Genomic DNA, 21,957 nt, shown 5'->3' with positions numbered 1-21,957 from the left:
CAGGTAGCATCCCAAGAGGTGTGGTCCATGAGCTTGCTGTCTGCAGGTGTGAGGCAGCTTGCCTGGTTCAACACCGAGTCCTGTATCAGGATCACCGGCCTCCAGCCCTGTGATTCACAGGCTGTCGGTGAAGAAAGGCCGTTAAAAATCTTACGAGTCCTTTGTGGGCCAATGCTTTTGTAAAATATGAAAAAAAATAACGTACTGGGAAAATAAAATTAAAAAGACAACAATTCAAGTCCAGTTCTTTTGTTAGAGTTAGTAGGCATGAAATTTGGTTTGTTCTTCCTTTGTAATTTTTTGTTTCTCTACAGTTTTGAGAGGACGTAAAGTTGTGTGTAATATAATTATATTAATTTCCTATTAGTCAGCATTTTAAAATTTGTGATTGTTTTCTATTTTCCCCAAGTTATATTTGTTTAGATTATATTTATAATAACCTAAAGTTACAAAGGAAGACGATTCCATGTTAAAAGCCTCTCTCACACTTGGAATGAACATTGTGTATGCCACTCTATAAAGTTTCACATTTTGATGACCTTTTTTTCCCCTTTTGCTTAACGTGTTTCATTTAAATTGGATTAAGGGCAGTGCTGTGTGCACATTTGTGTTCTTGGGGAAACACAGTTTACTCCTTGTTTCAGATATTCTCAACAGAATTTTCTCATTGAATAGTAAGTTATAAATAATGCTTGAAAATGATAAAGAAGTGAAAGTGTTAGTTGCTCAGCTGTGTCCAGCTCTTTGTGACCCATGGACCCTAGCCCACCAGGTTCCTCTGCCCATGGAATTTTCCGGGCATGAATACTAGAGTGGGTAGCCATTCCCTTCTCCATGGGATCTTCCTGACCCAGAGATTGAACCCAGATCCCCTACATTGCAGGCATATTCTTTACCATCTGAGCCACCAGGGAAACCTTACATTTTAATGCTTACGTTTTCTCAGATTTTCATATTTTGGGGGGAGGAGGGGTTGCAGCTGATAAACCAACCTTCACACATCACACGTGGTCATGTTGCACCTGCAGGGCACGATCCACCTTCACACATCACACGTGGTCATGTTGCGCCTGCAGGGCACGATCCACCGTCACACATCACACGTGGTCATGTTGCACCTGCAGGGCACGATCCACCGTCACACATCACACGTTGTCATGTTGCACCTGCAGGGCACGATCCACCGTCACACATCACACGTGGTCATGTTGCACCTGCAGGGCACGATCCACCGTCACACATCACACGTGGTCATGTTGCGCCTGCAGGGCACGATCCACCGTCACACATCACACGTGGTCATGTTGCGCCTGCAGGGCACGATCCACCGTCACACATCACACGTGGTCATGTTGCGCCTGCAGGGCACGATCCACCGTCACACATCACACGTGGTCATGTTGCGCCTGCAGGGCACGGTCCACCGTCACACATCACACGTGGTCATGTTGCGCCTGCAGGGCACGATCCACCGTCACACATCACACGTGGTCATGTTGCGCCTGCAGGGCACGGTCCACCGTCACACATCACACGTGGTCATGTTGCGCCTGCAGGGCACGATCCACCGTCACACATCACACGTGGTCATGTTGCGCCTGCAGGGCACGATCCACCGTCACACATCACACGTGGTCATGTTGCGCCTGCAGGGCACGATCCACCGTCACACATCACACGTGGTCATGTTGCGCCTGCAGGGCACGGTCCACCGTCACACATCACACGTGGTCATGTTGCGCCTGCAGGGCACGGTCCACCGTCACACATCACACGTGGTCATGTCGCGCCTGCAGGGCACGATCCACCGTCACACATCACACGTGGTCATGTCGCGCCTGCAGGGCACGGTCCACCGTCACACATCACACGTGGTCATGTCGCACCTGCAGGGCACGGTCCACCGTCACACATCACACGTGGTCATGTTGCGCCTGCAGGGCACGGTCCACCGTCACACATCACACGTGGTCATGTTGCGCCTGCAGGGCACGATCCACCGTCACACATCACACGTGGTCATGTTGCGCCTGCAGGGCACGGTCCACCGTCACACATCACACGTGGTCATGTGGCGCCTGCAGGGCACGATCCACCGTCACACATCACACGTGGTCATGTTGCGCCTGCAGGGCACGGTCCACCGTCACACATCACACGTGGTCATGTTGCGCCTGCAGGGCACGGTCCACCGTCACACATCACACGTGGTCATGTTGCGCCTGCAGGGCACGGTCCACCGTCACACATCACACGTGGTCATGTGGCGCCTGCAGGGCACGATCCACCGTCACACATCACACGTGGTCATGTTGCGCCTGCAGGGCACGGTCCACCGTCACACATCACACGTGGTCATGTCGCACCTGCAGGGCACGGTCCACCGTCACACATCACACGTGGTCATGTTGCGCCTGCAGGGCACGGTCCACCGTCACACATCACACGTGGTCATGTTGCGCCTGCAGGGCACGATCCACCGTCACACATCACACGTGGTCATGTTGCGCCTGCAGGGCACGGTCCACCGTCACACATCACACGTGGTCATGTGGCGCCTGCAGGGCACGATCCACCGTCACACATCACACGTGGTCATGTTGCGCCTGCAGGGCACGATCCACCGTCACACATCACACGTGGTCATGTTGCGCCTGCAGGGCACGGTCCACCGTCACACATCACACGTGGTCATGTTGCGCCTGCAGGGCACGGTCCACCGTCACACATCACACGTGGTCATGTCGCGCCTGCAGGGCACGATCCACGTGGCCACACCACATGCAGCCACATACACAGGTTTCAAAATAACCAGACGGGCCTGTCCCTCATCCAGTGAGGCGAGAATCACTAAGTGCTTTACCGTTTGGTTTTTTCCTGTATTTATCTTCTCGCTGATTTTTGTTTGTTTGTTTTTTAAAGAGGGTTTCAGCACCGGTGTGCCTTCTGTGGTTTGAGGGGCACCAGCCTATTCAGGCACGGTGGCTCCGTGTTTGCCAGGCAGACTCCATCTTGTAACCAGAGGTGCAGGGAGCCAGATCCAGTTTCCTGGGAAGGGATGTGGTGAGGGATTGGTCTCTTGGGGCTGGAGGTCTCAGTAAAGAAACCAAGGCCCAGTGATATAAACTGGCTAAGAATAAGGGGAGGAGGAGGCAAGAGATGCCTAGGGCTCCTAGAAAGTATGTGGAATGAAGGCAGATTCTAAACCTCAGTCTCTAGTGGTCAAAGGACGGTAGTATATTTGATACTAGAGGAGGGAATGGCCACCCTCTCCAGTATTCCTGCCTGAAGGATCCCATGGACAGAGGAACCTGGTGGGCTACAGTCGATGGGGTCACAAAAAGCCAGACGTCCCTGAACGACTCCACACACACACACATGAATTAGTTTAGAAATAACGTCACATGCTGTTTATTGGACACTATTTGGTCTTACATTCACCTCTGTTATTTATTCTCATGAAAACCCTGTGATAAGTTTAACTGCCGCTTTGAACAGGGGGACAGTGCATCGTAGCATGGTAAGCAGTCTGACTGAGGTCACAGTTAGGGACTATGTGTCAGGGCTCTGGGCTCTGTGTCCGCAGGTGCCAGGCTCTGTCTTGAAGCGGGGCACCTGCCAGGAGCTGCGTCTCACCGGGTCTGCAGGCTCCCACGAGCCAAGGGAAAAGTGGCGTCAGACGGAGGCAGAGGGCACTCCAGAATAAATGAAGGCTCTGGGCTTCCCTGGTGGAGCTTTCCCCAAGACAGGGATCCTGCGTGGCAGCCACGGCTGAGTCGTGCCCTCTAGTGGCCTGTGCGGTCCCGAGACGCAGCCTTGACAGGACGGTGACAGATTTCACCACCAGATGTCCTTCATGGTTAATCTTTGCCTCTTTTTTTGCTTTATACCCCTTTAACTTTCTTGCCTGTTTTGAGCAAGGACGCTTTTAATTCTTTTTACGAGGCACCAAGAAGTTACCTTGGATCTTGGAGAGGCCAGGGAAAATGTGCGCCTTTTCTGCTCCTGGGCACTGTGCAACTCTAGAAAGTGACAGAGAGTTGGGGATCTTATAATGTTACTTGGACAGTATGTGTCTGTGGGTCAAGTGACTTGAACCTAAAGAAAATGTTTGTCGAATATTTAATGTCTAGGCAGAGGAAGATGAAGGTGGGAGACAGGATAGAGTTAGCAGCAAAAGAGAGACAACGAGAAGGGCGCGCTGCTGGGGAAGTTGAGGAGGAAGCGTTTGAAAGCAACTCGATACAGCGAGGGTGTGACTTCTACCCACACTGACAGAAAGTTTAATAAAATTCCTACCAAAACCCCAACGAGGTTTTTGTTAAACAGGCACAGACTTACTCTAAAATTTCTGTGGAATGGCACAGGATAAAGAACACCTGAAACAATCCTAGAAAAGAATAAAGTAGAAGGATGCTCTCTGTGCAGTGTTAAGGTTCACTATGCAGCTACAGGAAGTCCTGAATGTTCATTGGAAGGACTGATGCTGAAGCTGAAGCTCCAATACTTTGGCCACCTGATGCGAAGAACTGACTTATTAGAAAAGACCCTGATGCTGGGAAAGATTGAAGGCAGGAGGAGAAGGGGCTGACAGAGGATGAGATGGTTGGATGGTATCACTGACTTGATGGACATGAGCTTGAGCAAGCCCCGGGAGTTGGTGATGGACAGGGAGGCCTGGCCTGCTGCAGTTCATGGAGTCGCAAAGAGTTGGACACGACTGAGTGACTGATCTGAACTGGTGTAGCTACAGGACTTCCCTGGTGGCTCAGATGGTGAAGAATCTGCCTGCGATGCAGGAGACACAGTTTGATCCCTGGATCAGAGAGGTCCCCTTGGATAAGGGAATGGCCACCCACTCCGGTGTTCTTTCTTGGAGAATTCCATGAACAGAGGAGCCTGACAGGCTACAGTACATGGAGTCACAAAGAGTTGGACATAACAGAGCGACTTCACTTTTCTCATGCAGGTACAATGATCGAGACAATGTGGTATTGGAGAGGGACACGTAGATCAGTGGAATAGAATAGAGAACCCAGACGCAGAAGCACACAAATATGCCTAAGTTTTCATGAAGGTGCAAGAGTGACTCAGCGGAGGAAAGGTAACCTTTTAAACAGAAGGTGCTGCAGCAAGTGGCACCGTGAAAGTGAAAGTAAAAGTCTTAGCTGCTCAGTCGTATCTGACTCTGCAACTCGTGGACCGCAGCCCACCAGGCTCCTCTGTCCATGAGGTTTCCCAGGCAAGAATACTGGAGTGGGTTGCCATTTCCTCCTCCAGGGGATCTTCCCAACCAAGGAATCGAACTCAGGTCTCCCACATTGCAGGCAGATTCCTTACTGTCTCAGCCACCAGGGAAGTCTAGTGGCACCATAAAAAAAGGAAGGACTCAAACCTAAGTCTCACACCTTATATAAAAATTTAACTGAAAATTAGTCAGACTGTAATGTAAAACTGTACATGTGTACAATATATTACTATGAAAATAAATTTACTGTAAACTTATGCTTTCAAAAGAGAGGCACAGACCTTAAGAATCTAGAGTTAGTGGAGAATTCTCAGATTACACACCAAAAGCACAATTCATAAAAGGAGGGAAAAAAAAAGGTTTGTTTACTGAAGACCTTGAATTAAGGACTAACTGGTTTTGTGACCCTAGTCAGTGCAAGGAAAGTACCAAAGAGCAGAGCGCATTTTAAAATCCACCAAACATTTACGGAGGCCCACCCTGGTGTTAAGTGCTGTCCTCGGCTGTGACGCGTGACCGAGACGGAAGGTGCTCATTGCAGCCCAAGGTTCTGTGTTCTTTAGGTGCTTCTCTTTCTGCCGTTGTGTGTGAAAGCCTCAACTGAGCAGGCAAGCCAAGTCTTCCAAGATAAGGTCTTGTCATCAGTCTACCAAGTTCATGGATGGGCAGAAGACCTGACATTAGTTCAGCACATAAGGCTAAAGGCTACATACATTGTCAGATACTTACATCCTATACATGCAAGGGTAGAGGATGTTCCTAAAATGTTAATACATTCCATGTCACCAGTGGGTAACACTTCTAATATGACCATGCTATGTAATAAGCCACTCACTTTCAAGACAAATTCTGACGTTTATTCTCATTAGCCAAGGGTCTGATACTAATTGCCTCTGGAGAATGGTTTATAATTAGAAGACCAGTTAACCGTCACCATTCCTAATTTAAATGGTCGCTACACCAGTTGTGTATGGATGTGAGAGTTGGACTATAAAGAAAGCTGAGCACTGAAGGATTGATGCTTTTGAACTGTGGTGTTGGAGAAGACTCCTGAGAGTCCCTTGGACTGCAAGGAGATCCAACCAGTCCATCCTAAAGGAAATCAGTCCTGAATATTCATTGGAAGGACTGATGTTGAAGCTGATACTCCAATACTTTGGCCACCTGATGTGAAGAACTGACTCATTGGGAAAGACCTTGATGGTGGGAAAGACTGAAGGTGGGAGGAGAAGGGGATTAACAGAGGATGAGATGGTTGGATGGCATCACCGACTCAGTGGACATGAGTTTGAGTAAACTCCGAGAGTTGGTGATGGACAGGGAAGCCTGGTGTGCTGTGGTTCATGGGGTTGCAAAGACTCAGACACGACTGAGTGACTGAACTGAACTGAACATTGGTTTGAACTTAGTGCAACTAAAAAGTAACCAGAATTGTGCTATGTTGAAGTATTTGAACTTCAACAAATAGATATTTGTTGAAGATATTGTAACCCTAGGCCTTACTCACAGACATGCAGATAGAATGGGTCTTAAATGGGGTCCATAATTCTGCATTTTTAGCAATCATATCCAGTTTAAGAAAGGCCTCCCACCATATTTTGAGAATTACTAGATTATTCGAGTAGAAGCAGAGGAGTCTGGAAAAAAATTATAGTGGTAAGTGGACAAACTATATCGGAGAAAGCAATGGCACCCCACTCCAGTACTCTTACCTGGAAAATCCCATGGATGGAGGAGCCTGGTGGGCTGCAGTCCATGGGGTCGAGAAGAGTCGGACACGATGAGCGACTTCACTTTCACTTTTCACTTTGATGCATTGGAGAAGGAAATGGCAACCCACTCCAGTGTTCTTGCCTGGAGAATCCCAGGGACGGGGAGCCTGGTGGGCTGCCATCTATGGGGTCGCACAGAGTCGGACAGGACTGAAGCGACTTAGCAGGAGCAGCAGCAGCAGCAGACAAACTATATACTCACTAAATGGAATAGTACACAGCAATAGAAGTGACAAACAATTGATACTACAGTGGTGGATCGCAAGGATGTTAGGTTGAGTGAAAAAAGCCAATCTCAGGAGGCTACACACTGTACAGTTGTATCTGTTGATTATTCTTTCTTTCTTTTCTTTTCCTTCCTCCTTCCCTCCCGCTTCCATTCCTTTCTCCCGTCCTTCCTTTCTCCACACAGGGTCTTAGTGTGGCACGCAGGATCTTTGGCCGTGGCTTGTGAGATCTAGTTCGCTGATGAGGGACCCCCCTGCAGTAGGGTCCCAGAGTCTTAAACACCGGACCACCAGGGATGTCCCTCCGCTGTTCTTAAAGTGGCGAAATACATGACGGAGGTTCCCAGAGGGCAGATATGGGGCTGCCAGTGTGAAGGGGTCATCCGAGGGGGTTTCGTTGTGGTTATAGAAGGGTTCTGTGTTATCAAGGGCGTATTTTGGGGGATAGCAGAATTGTGGTTTTGGTAACCGCATTATGATTATGTAAGATACAGACATCAGGGAAACGGGAAGAAGGGTACCCAGGAGAGTTTGTACTATGCTAGCAACTTCCGTGTGAATGTAAAATCATTTCAAAGTAAAAAGCAAACAAACAAACAATAAAACAGCCAACCACAGAACAAACCTAGGCAGATGTGAGGTTGTAAATGTAAGGATCAAAGATGGTGTTTGAAAAAGAGAAAGGGAGGCAGAGCCCGTAGATGGAATCTACACGCTGGTTCAGATTTCCACTCCGCCTCTCACTACACAAGACCCTGGGTGGATTAGTTAACCTCTGTGTTTTAGTCAGCTTGTGTTTGAAATAGGGAAATAGCAGCATCTAGGCAAAAAAAAAGGGTTATCGTGAAGGGCATATGCAAATATGTATGTGAAACAGTGTGGTGCTTCATGTATGGGAAAGACTAAAAAAACTTTCCTCATTTGCTTAGATGTGGGGAAAGAATCATCACGGCTTGGGTTCCAGGGCATGGGAGAAGGGAGGGACAAGGGCAGATCCCAGAGCGGCAGCAGAATCATTACGGAGAGCCTCGGGCAGGGGCGCTGTCCTTGGGGAGGTTGTGGGACCTGTGGAAGACACAGCGGGCCTTCCTGGTTGGCCTGGGGACAGGACTCCAGGAGATACAGAGAAGACGGTTTCCTGAAAGTGGTGATTGGAACAAAGTTTGGAGCCGACAGAATCAAAGCTGATCTCTGGAATATTTGGAAGAAAGTAGTGTATCGAGCAGTCAGTGTTGCTGGTGGAAACTTTGTCAGAGATGATTTCACTGAGCTCATAAAGAATAAAGTCTGACTTAATTATTTAAATGCTGTATTTTTATCCTTAAACTTTTATTGGAATATAGGTAACTTACAATGTCGTTTCTGCTGTACAGCACGGTGAATAAGTTATACGTATATTCCCTCTTTTAAAGATTCTTTTCCCACATAGGTCACTACAAAGTATTGAGTACAGTTCCCTGTGCTACACAGTAGGTCCTTATTTTGTTGTTATTCAGTCGTTAAGTTATAACCAACTCTCTTGTGACCCCTGCAAGGCTCCTCTGTCCGTGGGATTTCCCAGGCAAGAATACTGAAGTGAGTTGCATTTCATTCTCCAGGTGACCTTCCTGACCCAGGGATCGAGCCTGCATCTCCTGAATTGTCAGGCAGATTACCAGTGAGCCACCTGGGAGGCCTCCGGTCCTTATTAGTTACCTGTTTTATATGTAGTAGTGTGTATATGTCGATTCCGTCTCCCAGTTTATCCCTCTTTCTCCCCTTTCCCTCACCGGTAACCATAATTTTTTTTTTTAATCTGTGGACTCTATTCTGTTTTCTAAATAGGTTAATTTGTACCATTTTTTCAGAGTCCACATAGAAGCAATGTCATATTTTCTCCTCTTCCCTGTGACTGGCTTCACTCAGTGTGGCAGTCTAGGTCCCCCACGCTGCGGCAGACGGCACTGTTTCCTTCTGTTTCGTGGCTGAGCGATATTCTGTGTGTATGTACCACATCTTCTTCATCCATTCATGTCAGTGGCGTTTATTTTGCTTCCATATCCAGGCTATTGTAAACGGTGTTGGTTTGAGCACTGGGTTGCATGGGTCTTTATGAACAATAGTTTTGTGCATGTATATGCCCGGGAATGGAATTGTTGGATCATACAGTGGCTGTATTTTTAGTTTCAGAAACATCCAGGCTGTTTTCCATAATGGCTTTACCAATTAAAATAAGTATTAAGTTAGCAGGAAATGGGGATGTTGAGATGAGTAAAAAAAGTGGTTTTTAACCTTCAAAAAGCTCATATCCTGATGAAAGAATCAGTGAATAAAAGTCAAAGAAATACAAATTATGACAGTCCATGAGAGAAGAACTTAAAATGCTGAATGGGGAAAGGCTTCACAGAAGATGCTGTCCTCGAAGCTCCCTTTGAGCAGGACCTCTTCTGAGATAAGAGGACCTGTGGGATCTCTGGGGCTAAGGAGCAAGCTTCAGTTTAAAAGTAGCAGCCTGGATCTCTGTCAAAATACCAATTTTTCACAGAACTAGAACAAATAATTCTAAAATTTGTATCAAAAGACAAAAATACCCCGAATCTTGAGAAAGGAGACCACAGCAGGAGGTATCATGCACCCTGACTTTAAACTATGCTAAAAAGCTACAGTAATCAAGACAGTATGGTATGGTCCGTAACCAGACACACGGATCAGTGGGGCAGAAGAGAGAGCCCAGAAGGAAACCCACACTTCCACGGTCAATCTGCAATGAAGGAGGTAAGACTGAGCAGTGGGGAGAAGACGGGCTCTTCAACAAACAGCAGTAGGAAGACTGTACAACTGAGCAGTGGGGAGAAGACGGGCTCTTCAACAAACAGCAGTAGGAAGACTGTACAACTGCAAGTAAGAAGATCATCATTTTTTCACATCATGTATCAAACTAAACCCAAAATAGACTAAAGACTTAAATGCAGCACTCGAAACCATGAAACTTGTGCAAGAAAACAAGCACCCTTAACCTATGACACCCTGAGATTTCACAGATGTTATTATGTAAAAAAATAGTGACTCATAGAATTGATATAAGATGGTGTATCTTTAGATGGAAGACAGAAATGTTCCTTTCTAGTCTTAAAAGAGACCATAGGAGGAAGGATGAGGGATTCGTGGTTAGGCTGAAGTTTAATCTCACCCCCTCTCTCTTAGCTTTGTAATTCTGGGAGGTGACAGTCCTTTGCACTCCTTTTTTTTTTTTTTAATCTGTAAAATGGAATCACGCTCACCTCAGCTGGAGGTGAAAAGCAGTTTGTTGCTGTTGTTCGGTTGCCAAGTCGTGTCTGACTCTTCACGACACCACGGACCGCAGCATGCCCAGGCTTCCCTGTCCCTCTGTTGATGGACATTTAGGTCGCTTCCCTGTACCTCACAAACAGTTTACCATCATTAAAAAATCTACAAACAGTAAATGTTGGAGAGCTTGTGGAGAAAAGCGTACCGTCTTGCACCCTTGGAGGGAGTGTGAATTGATGCCGCCGCTGTGGGGAAGGGTGTGTGCATGTTGTCAGTTGTGCCCAACTCTCTGCAACCCCATGACCTGTGCTCCTCTGGCCATGGAATTCTCCAGGCAAAAATACTCGCGTGGATGGCCATTTCCTTCTCTCAGGGATCTTCCCAACCCTGGGATCTTCCTAACCTAGGGATTGAACCCAGGTCTCCTGCATTGTAGGCAGATTCTTTACCATCTGAGCCACCAGCAAAGCCCATGGAGAACTGCTGCTGCTGCTGAGTCTCGGCAGTCGTGTCCAACTCTGTGCGACCTCATAGACAGCAGCCCACCAGGCTCCCCCGTCCCTGGGATTCTCCAGGCAAGAACACTGGAGTGGGTTGCCATTTCCTTTTCCAATGCATCAAAGTGAAAAGTGAAAGTGAAGTTGCTCAGTCGTGTCCGACTCTTAGTGACCCCATGGACTGCAGCCTACCAGGCTCCTCCATCCATGGGATTTTCCAGTCAAGAGTACTGGAGTGGGGTGCCATTGCCTTCTCCGGAAGAACAGTATAGGTTCCTTAAAAAACGAAAAATAGAAGTACCATATGACCCAGCAATCCCAGTACTGGGCATAATTCAGAACGGTGCCTGCACCTCCGTGTTCATGGCAGCACTGTTTACAATAGCCAGGATATGGAAGCCACCTAAATGGCCACCAGCAGAGGGCTGGATGAAGATGTGGTATCTGTACACAATGGAATATTGCTCAGCCATAAAAGCAATGAAATTGGATCATTTGTAGAGATGTGAATGGACTGGAGACTGTAATACAGAATGAAGTCAGAAGAAACAGTTATCATGTTGATGCATATGTATGAAATCTAGAAAAATGGTCTTACTTGCAAAACAGAAATAGACACACAGACTTAGAGAACAAACGTGTGGACTTCATGGGGGGAAACGGGCAGGATGAGTTGGGAGAGTGAGATTGACACACACATACTGTTGGTCCTCTGTATAAAACACACAACTCATGAGAACCTAGCAAATGCTTTGGTTCCTTTTTAAAGAAACTTATTGGGTGTAATGCTTTTGCCCCAATGCCTGACAGATGGTGTATATTTAACAGAAATTAGTTTCTCTTCCTCTTACTTAAACCAATCTGTTTCTTGTATTAACTTCGATCACTTTCCTGTTGTCTCAGTCCTCTGGTGGGCAGGCATGGTTCCATGTGGAGATGCCTTGTACCAAGAAGTCTTAGAACAGAGCATGGCTTTCTCACCATATCTGTCTCCCTGGTCTCTGTCCTTGTTCCCACCCTGCTGGTGGAAATGTGGCCTTCAGTGAGTTATTACCCAGACATGTGCAGGATGGGAGTCACTTGCCTCTGGACACCTCATCTAGTCTGTGATTTTGCCTGCTTTTGCCCTGCTGTGTAGCATGGGGGATCTTAGTTCCTCCACCAGGTTCTGAACCTTGCCCCTTGCAGTGGAAGCATCGAGTCTTAACCGCTGGACTGCCACGGAATCCCCCTTTTGCTTCTATCTTCATCTCAGATTGCCTGTGAAATCTTTTGTGGACTCCCAATTTTATGCTCGATTGAACAGCCATATATGATCACCAGAAAAGCAACTCTCATTTCCTCTAGTATGGAAGGTAGCTTGGCTCAGCAAGGCCCCTCCCTGTATCTGGTGTCTTCCACCTGCATACTACCATAGACTGTTGTTGATGCTGCCTCTTCATCCTCTGGTTCTTCTCCAGTAATACTCTAACCATATTCTCTGTAACTCATTGTGTCTTCTCTGACTTCATCTAACTTCACTGTTTCTTTACCAACTCTACTTTATGTGTCTTTATGAGATGATCTCTTCAAAGGGATTCAGTTTTTCAGTTCTTCAGAAATTATAGCATCCGCCTCTTTAAAGGTGCTCCCTCCAGAAAACAGAAGCAAAGAAAAGCAGAGAAAGAAAACAAGAAGGAAGGAAGGGAGCAGGAAGGAAGGCGACTTTGCTCCAAACTGTCAAGTTTCGTGGTTTGGTGTGTCTTGCATTCTTCCGTGTTCTGACTACTTGATACCATTAAGTTAGTAAAAGTGTCAACAAAGGTAAATCACATGGTGGTGGGCAGAAAATATGAACAGAAAATAAAAAGAAATTCAGTTAGTATATGAGAATGCTGTTCTATTTACTTGCAATAAGAAGTTATCAAGATGGTACAATGTTCTGTTTAATGAATTGAGGAGGGTGTGAAAGAGAGAGTGGTCATTTATTAAAATTAGTCTAAATTTAGTGAATAGGGCACGCCTGTCTTTTAAGGGAACTGCATATCTTAACCTAAAACTATTAATATATAGAAAAAATCACCACACGTGAAAAAAAAATGAGTGAAATCCCTTTGATTCAACATTTCACTGACTTCTAATGTAAACTTTCATAAAGGGATGAAAGAAGAATAAAACTGAATGGTCCTATTTTAATCGATAAATGTAAAGACAGGAAGATACATGGTAGACACACATGGGCTTCCCGGGTGGCCCGTGGTTAAGAGTCCGCCCACCAGTGCAGGGTACCCAGGTTCGATCCCTGGTGGGGAAGATCCCCCGGAGGAGGAAATGGCAACCGATTCCAGTTTTCTTGCCTGGAGAATCCCATGGACATAGGAACCTGGCGAGTCGCAGAGAGTTGGATACAACTGAGTGACTGAGCACACTCTCAGGTAGATATATACAGTTAGAATCAACCAGGTAGAGATAGTTCATGAACTAGGTAAATGGATAATTTGGGGCTTTCTCATGATGGACTCTTACGCAGCCATGAAAATGAGAACATGGAGAGCTAAAGCTACATACAGAAAACCCATTATAAAGGTTATGTAGGGAAAAGAATATGTCGGTTGATCAGTTTCATTGCAAGTAGCCATAAACAGAACTGATCTTTAACCATCATCCTTTAACACATGCTGTTTGGGGACCCAGTCTGTGTCACACTCTTTCAGATGCTGCGGTTTCAGTGGTAAGCACAGTAGGCAAGTCCTAGGCCTCAGAAACTTGTCTTCTAGGCAGGAGGAGCAAACACTCAAATAAACGATGGAAGTATCCAGTTGTGATAAGTGAGTGTCAGGCAGAGAACAAAGATGAGCTGGGAGGGAGTGTCGGGAGAATAAGGTGCAATTGGGTGGTTTTATGTTGTTTATTTTTTCCCTGTCATGTCTGCAAAATTCTGAAGTGTTTTTTTCCATATAAAGTATGTTTCAGAAGCTATTGGGTTGGCCCAGAAGTTCATTTGGGTTTTTCTGTAACAACTTAGGGAAAAGCCTGAACGAGTTTTTGGGCCAGCCCAATATTTAAGGTGATAACTCGTTACCTATTTTTTTTTTTTAAATCTTATTTGAATTCTATAGAAATAATTTAAAATAGTGGTCCTCAGATTACTGCACATTAGAATCACATAAAAGTTTAACAGAATTTAAGTTTTCTTAATAAAATGTATGTGGTCTGACTTCTCTGAATCAGTTTTAATAAAGTTTTCTACCATCTCATGACTTGGATTGTTCTGTCTTAAGCATAGGCTCACTGCAGCTGTTTCCTGCAAAATGCAAAAGTGTAACTTTAACAAGTTTCGTTTCCTATACAGATAAAAGCACCGGGCATTGTTGATAGAGCTCTGGGCAGCTCTTCCCCTGCAGAAGCTGATGAAAACTGGTGCCCAATAATTACGCTGTGAGTACTTCTTGACATTTTCGGGGGCCAGTGACTTCTCCCTTCCTTGATCCCCTCGGTCCCTGGAGTAATACTGTGTCTGTCTGATGCTGCAGCCCACAGATTTGTTTTTACTATATTGGCTGTTGTGGTTGTTCCTGTCAAAGCTGAGCAAATACTGTTTTGAAAATCAAAAGCATTGTAACAGTACACCCGAACATCAGTAAGTTACGAGAATGTCAGTGAGTTGGAACTGAAGACCTGAAACCTAGCTCTTCAGTGAAAAGAAACGGGACCGCTGCTGAATGCATATGAAAGATGTCAGTTCCACAGAGGGAGGAATTTTTGTCTGTGTTGTCCACTACTTATGTCCTCATCACTTAGAGATAGTCCCAAGAGCAGTAAATATTTGAATTTGTTAAAGTGCGTGCATGCTAAGTCCCTTCACTTGTGTCCAGCTATTTGTGACCCCATGGACTGTAGCTTGCTAGGCTTCTCTGTCCGTAGGATTCCCCAGGCAGGAATACTGGAGTGAGTTGCCATGCCCTCCTTCAGAGATCTTCCCAACCCAGGAATCGCCCTGTGCCTATCTATGTCTGCAGGTTTTACATCACACACTCTTCTGAATGGGTTGCCCTGGTGGCTCTGGTTAAAAAAAAAAATATGCCTGCCAACGCAGGACATGCAGGAGACTCGGGTTGGATCCCTACGTCGGGAAGATTCCCTGGAGGAGGAAATGGCAGCCCACTCCAGTATTCTTGCCCGGAAAATTTCATGGACAGAGGAGCCTGGTGGGCTACAGTCCACGGGGTCGCAAAGGAGCCAGACACAACGTAGCGACTGAACAAGTGTTCCGAGTGACTCCTTGCCTACTTCTCAGCAAACCGTCAGTCACTCTCGCCTTCCTTCTATAACCAGACGTTCCCAAAGCAGAGCTTTATTCTCACAGTTTAAATGTTTTCATGTTGCATTCATTTTTTTTTCAGTGAATTGCAGTCTTTCCTCTCTCCTTAATGCTTTTCTAAAATTGTTTCCCCTGATACCACCAGTAACAACCTCCTGGCTAACTCCGATGGGTGGTTTCAGTCCCCATCCTTCGGGATCTCTCAACCGCATTGCTCTGCTTCCTCCTGGCCCTGTGAGATGCTTGTCTTTCCTTAGCTTCCAGAACAGGACGCTCCTGAGGCCCTCTCTTAATTTCTTCGATGTCCTCAAGTTCATCTTCATTAATTTCACTTTCTCAGCCAAATATGCCCATTCCTTACAAGGTGTCACCTTCCCTTGGAACTCTCATCCATTCCCATAACATCAGATTTAGGTGAACCTGTCACGCGATGCCGTGTGCGTCCAATCCTGTTCTCTTGTCTGACTTGCCACCTTGCATTTCCAGAGATTTGCAATGCATGTCGTAATGAATCTTCAGTCTATAGTGTCAGCTCACAGAACTGGTCCAGTTTGAGCTCCTGATCCAACTCCCATGCTTCTGCTTTGTCAGCTTGCTGTCTCTCTCTCAGCATCACCATCATCTAAAGCCCTTCCCGCTTCCCATCATTCAGACTCGGAGCTGAGAGGTGTCTTTGATTTCTTCCTCTTTCTCACTCTTTATATCTAATAAATTCCTTCACATTTATTAAATCTTTTCTACCCTCAAATATCTCTAAAATATAATCCCCCTTCTTATTTCTAGTTTTTAATTCAGTCTAGTTCCTTGTTTACGCCTACTGTCTCACTTACTTTCTAAACCATTAATTGTAATTTATTTCTTCCCGACTGAGTTCACCTCCAGTGATTCTCTGATGCTTACGGATTAAGGTCCAGATGCCGTGGGCATGTGACACCCTGCGTAGTGTGGCTTCAGCCTCTGTCTGTTACCTTAGGTCTGATCACACCCTGATTTACTGATCACACCTATCTGGGTATCGTTACTGGCTCTGAACACAAGTGTGGTTTCAGCCGTTGTTACCTTAGGTCTGATCACACCCTGATTTACTGTGAACCATCTGGGTTATCATTATTGGCTCTGAACACAATTAGAATGTTTCTGTTTCATCCTGCATAGGTATTTTTCCTGCTACCTGGAATGATTTTTCCTTTTTTATTATATAATTTCTACTTACTCTCTAGGACTCAACTCAAATGTCTCCTATTTCATGAGGTTTCCTTTTAATATATTAGCCTTCATTGGCTCATTCCTGTAATATTATGGAGCAGTTATTTTTTGCTAGGTACTAGAGCATTTTACTGTTACTTAGTCCTTCCTAGCTGTCTTAGATCACTTACTATCTCTTTTTATTTTTATTGGAATATAATTCACACATCTTTTATAGATTTTTAAAAATATATTCACAAAATTTTATAACCATCTTTGTACCATTGTATAAGGACTTCCCTGTAGCTCAAACGGTAAAGAATTTGCCAGCCAACGCCAAGGACAAGAGTTCAGACCCTGGGTCAGGAAGATCTCCTGGAGGAGGAAACGACAACCCACTCCAGTATTCTTGCCTGAGAAGAATCCCATGGACAGAGGAGCCTGGCAGGCTGCAGTTCGTGGAATCACAAGAGTCAGAGATGACTGACTGAGCACACAGAAAGGAAACCTAATTGATTAACACTCATTCCATTTCTCTTGTCCCCTTACCCCCAGCCTCTATCTACTTTTTGTTTTTATGGATTTGCCTTTTATGGGCATTTTATATAAATGGAATCATATAGTGTATGGTTTCTTGTATCTAATTTCTTGTACTTAACATGGAGTTTTTAAGGCTCATCTATGTTATAACATGCACCAGTTCCTCATTCCTTTCATGGCTGAATAATGTTTCACTTTATGCATATACCACTTTTTCTTTGCCTGTTTATCAGTTGATAGACGTTTGGCTTGTTTTTCACTTTTTGCTCATTATGAATTATGCTCCTGTCCACATTTGTATTAAAGTTTCCGTGTCATCCTGTGTTTTCATTTCTCTTAAGTATATACATAGTAGGAGACTACTGCACTGTATCAGTTCAGTTCAGTCACTCAGTTGTGTCCTACTCTTTGCGACCCCATGAACCGCAGCACGCCAGGCTTCCCTGTTCGTCACCAACTCCCGGAGTTTACTCAAATTCATGTCCATCAAGTCAGTGATGCCATCCAACCATCTCATCCTCTGTCATCCCCTTCTTCTCCCACCTTCAATCTTTCCTAGCATTGGGATCTTTTCCAATGAGTCAGCTCTTCGCATCAGGTGGCCAAAGTATTGGAGTTTCAGCTTCAGCATCAGTCCTTCCAATGAATATTCAGGACTCATTTCCTTTAGGATGGACTGGTGGATCTCTTTGCAGTCCAACGGACTCTCAATGGACCTTCTGCCACACGACAGTTCAAAAGCATCCATTCTTTGGCACTTAGTTTTCTTTATGGTCCAGCTCTCACATCCATACATGACCACTGGAAAAACCGTGGCTTTGACTAGATAGACCTTTGTCAGCAAAGGAGTATCTCTGCTTTTTAATATGGTGTCTAGGTTTGTCATAGCTTTTCTTCCAAGGAGCAAGAGTCTTTTGGCTGTAGTCACCATCTGCACTGATTTTGGAGCCCAAGAAAATAAAGTCTGTCGCTGTTTCCACTGTTTCCCCGTCTATTTGCCATGAAGTGATGGGACCGGATGCCATGATCTTAGTTGGGCCTTAGAGTAACTCATATGTTTAGCTTTTTGAGGAACTGCCAGACAGTTTTTCAAAGCAGCTACACCCTTTTACATTACCACTAGCAGTGTATGAGGGTCTAATCACTCCTGATCCTCACTAAACTCATTACTTTCTTTTTGATTATAGCCATCTGTGTGGGTGTGAAGTCATATCTCATTGTGGTTTTTTGTTTTTTAAAGATGTTTTTGCTGTGGGCCATTTTTAAAGTCTTTATTGAGTTTGTTACAACATTGCTTGTTTTATGTTTTGGTTTTTTGGCAGTATGCCATGTGGGATCCCAGCTGTCCTGCCCAGGGATGGAACCCACACCCCCTGCTTAGGAAGGTGAAGTGTTAACCAGGGCACCACCAAGGAAGTTCCTTCATTGTGGTTTTGATTTGCATTTCCCTAGGGACTGGTGAGGAGCATCTTTTCATATGCTTATTGACCATTTGCATATTTTCTTTGGACAAATATATATTCACATCCTTTGCCCAATTTTTAATTGGGCTCTGTGTCTTTTTTATTGTTGAATTGTAAGCTGTCTTTTCACATTCTGGATACTAGACCCTTATCAGATATATGATTTGCAGATATTCTACCCCCTCCTGTGGGTTGCTTTCATTTTCTGTATAGCGCCCTTGGAAGCACAAAAGTTTTTAATTTTGATGATCTGTTCTTTTTATTTGTTTACGCTTTTAGTGTCTAAGAAACCATCGCCTAATCCAAAGTTATGAATTTATTATCTGTTTTCTTCTAAGAGCTCTATAGTTTTAGCTCTTATGTTTAGGCCTCCGATCCATTTTGAGTTAATTTTTGTGAGTGATATGAGCTAAGTGTCCAGTTTTATTCTTTTTTGTACGTGACTGTCCAATTTATCCACCAACTGGTTGAAGGATTATTCTTCTTCCACTGAATTTTCTTGTATCTGTACTGATTATCTTCTAATGCATATGGTTTTTATCATCTCCAGTTGGGCACTAAAGAGCAGGGGTTTTTCTTATTTTTTTCAGGGCAGGGAGCTTTGGGGGCGGGGGTTTTTCTGATTTTTGAGGGCAGAGGACTTTTCTTATCTCGAAGTATACCACTCTGTTCTTCACAGGATGTCATACCCATAGTAAGTGCCTAATGAGTATATTACTGATCTCTGTCTAACCAGATAGTAAGCTCTACAAGGAGGGGACTCTGCTTATTTTTGCTTACTGATAGGCTGGCATCAGTAAGTACTTTTGGATAATTAATGATTCCCCAATGATTAGTTCTTACTTTAGAATGTTTGTTCTCCCTTGCAGCAGAATGCATACTAGGTAAGAGTAACTTTCTTACAGTAAGTCATCAGTGGAAGAGGTGAGCAGGGGCAAACATAATTCCATGGGAAACTCCTAGCTTAGCTGCAGCTTTGCCACTAAATGATTCTACCATATTCAGCTTATATTGCTTGGTTCTCTTTAGCTGAGAATGTATAACCTTTCAGGTTTACAGACTTATGACGATTTCTGATTGGTGTTGTAGGTTGTGTACCAAGAGTTTAAAAACAAATCAAATCCAAGCTACCTTTTCTGTGTATTGGATTTTTCTCTTCTCAAAGTGTGATAAAAACTAATTCCCTGGCTTTTAACAAGTGCCAGTGCTTCCTGCTGGTGGAATTGACGAGGCCTGACATGTGAAACCACATTTTGAATAATGAGAACAGGAAATATGTTTTTTCTTGCTCATGGTTTCTGCAGCTATAAAAGTGATTTGCAAAAAAACCCAAAAAGACAAGGAAATACCCTAAGTACCCAATTATAGAGGAATGGTTAATTATCCTATATTGATTCAGTGAAGTACTAAGTTGCAACTAAAAATAATACTTAAGAAAATTATATACCAATAAAAAAATTATGTAACAGTATAGAAATATCTACTTTTGCTTCATGGACTATACTAAAGCCTTTGACTGTGTGGATCACAACAAACTGTGGACAATTCTTAAAGAGATGGGAATACCAAACCACCTTACCTGCCTCCTGAGAAACCTGTATGCAGGTGAAGAAGCAACGGTTAGAACTGGAGTGGAGCGACGGACTGGCTCCACATCAAGAAAGGAGTGCGTCAAGGCTGTATACTGTCCCCTGCTTATTTAACTCATATGCAGACTGCACCATGAGAAACGCTGGGCTGGAGGGATCCCAAGCTGGAGTCAAGATTGCCAGGACAAATATCAATAACCTTAGACATTCAGATGACACCACCCTAATGGCAGAAAAAGAGGAACTAAAGAGCCTCTTGGTGAAAGTGAAAGAGGAGAGTTGAAAAGCTGGCTTAAAATTCAATATTCAAAAATTGAAGACCTGACATCTGGTCCCATCACGTCACTGCAAATAGATGGGGAAACAATGGAAACAATGACAGGTTTTATTTTCTTAGGCTCTAAAATCACTGCAGACAGTGACTACAGCCATAAAGTTAAAAGATGCTTGCTCCTTGGAAGAAAGGCTATGACAAACCTAGACAGTGTATTGAAAAGTAGAAACATCACTTTGCCAGCAAAGGTCCATGTAGTCAAAACTATGTCTTTTTTCCAGTGGTCATATATGGATGTAAGAGCTGGACCATAAAGAAAGCTGAGCACTGAAGAATTGATGCTTTTGAACTGTGGTGTTGGAGAAGACTCTTGAGCGTCCCTTGAACAGCAAGGAGATCAAGCCAGTCAATCCTAAAGGAAGTCAATCCCGAATATTCATTGGAAGGACTGAAGCTTCATTGAAGCACCAATACTTCCGCTACCTGATGCAAAGAGCTAACTCATTGGAAAAGACTCTGATGCTGGGAAAGATTGAGGACAGGAGGAGAGGGGGATGACAGAGGATGAGATGGTTGGATGGCATCACCGACTCAATGGACATGAATTTGAGCAAACTCTGGGAGATGATGAAGTACAAGGAAGCCTGGCATGCTGCAGTCCATGGGGTCGCAAAGAGTCAGACACGACTGACTGACTAAACAACAACAACAAAAGAAATATATTTATGATATAAATTTAAGTATAAAATATTATATTATTACGCAGTGATTGCATCTGGGTAAAATCATGTATTGTCTTGAACTAGGGTGATCAACCATTCATCCTGGTTTGCCTCAGACAATCTGGGTTTTAGCACTAAACTTCCTGCATCCCAAGAAATCTCTTAATCCTGAGCAGAGTGGGGTGGTCAGTGAACAAATTGCCAAAGAGATAACTGGAAAGAAAGTCATAGCAAGGATTTTCATTTTCTAAGAGTAGACATCAGTGGTGTTTTGTGATAAGGAGTTAATGTAGGCTCAGTAAAAACTATTTGAAAATATAAAAATGAATTGATTTAGTTACTAAGTCAAGTCCGACTCTTGCGACCCCATTGACCGTAGCCTGCCAGGCTCTTCTGTCCATGGAATTCTCCAGGCAAGAATACTGGAGTGGGTTGCCATTTCCTTCTCCCGGGCATTTTCCCAACCCAGGAATTGAACCCAGGTCTCCTGTATTGCAGATAGATTGTTTACCGACTGAGCTACGAGGGAAGCCCTATTTTAAAAAATGAATAAAAGAAACTAAAATACTTAAGGAAGCCATGTGTTTGGAGAAGGATCCTCATATATATTTAAGAAGTTGAGAAAATGAGATAGAAATAAGAACTCCTGTCCTTAATTTTTTTTTTTTTTTTGGCCATGCAGCATGGCATGTAGGATCTTAGTTCCCCAATGAAGGATCAAACCCATGCCTCCAGCATTGGAAATGCGGTCTTAACCACTGGACAGCCAGGGAGGTCCCAAGATCTTGTCTTTTTTGGAGGTTTTCTCACCAGTTTTTGCCTTGAGTTAGTCATAGCTGCACCTCTTCCCTTTCCCCTAGTCCAAGGTGGGGC

General features: G+C 44.6%; 1 long non-coding RNA gene across 1 annotated transcript; it reads left to right on the top strand.

Annotated features, from left to right (window-relative positions):
- The first annotated feature begins 3,606 nt into the window (after positions 1-3,606).
- LOC133227171 (uncharacterized) lies at positions 3,607-4,304 on the top strand. Its single transcript, XR_009729741.1, has 2 exons — positions 3,607-3,859; positions 4,134-4,304. It is a non-coding gene; the product is annotated as an uncharacterized LOC133227171 (long non-coding RNA).
- The last annotated feature ends 17,653 nt before the right edge of the window (positions 4,305-21,957 follow it).

This window comes from Bos javanicus, chromosome 15 (genome assembly GCF_032452875.1).
Source record: "Bos javanicus breed banteng chromosome 15, ARS-OSU_banteng_1.0, whole genome shotgun sequence".
In the NCBI taxonomy this organism is placed as follows: Eukaryota; Metazoa; Chordata; class Mammalia; order Artiodactyla; family Bovidae; genus Bos; species Bos javanicus.
This window is presented reverse-complemented; position numbering and strand designations above follow the sequence as displayed.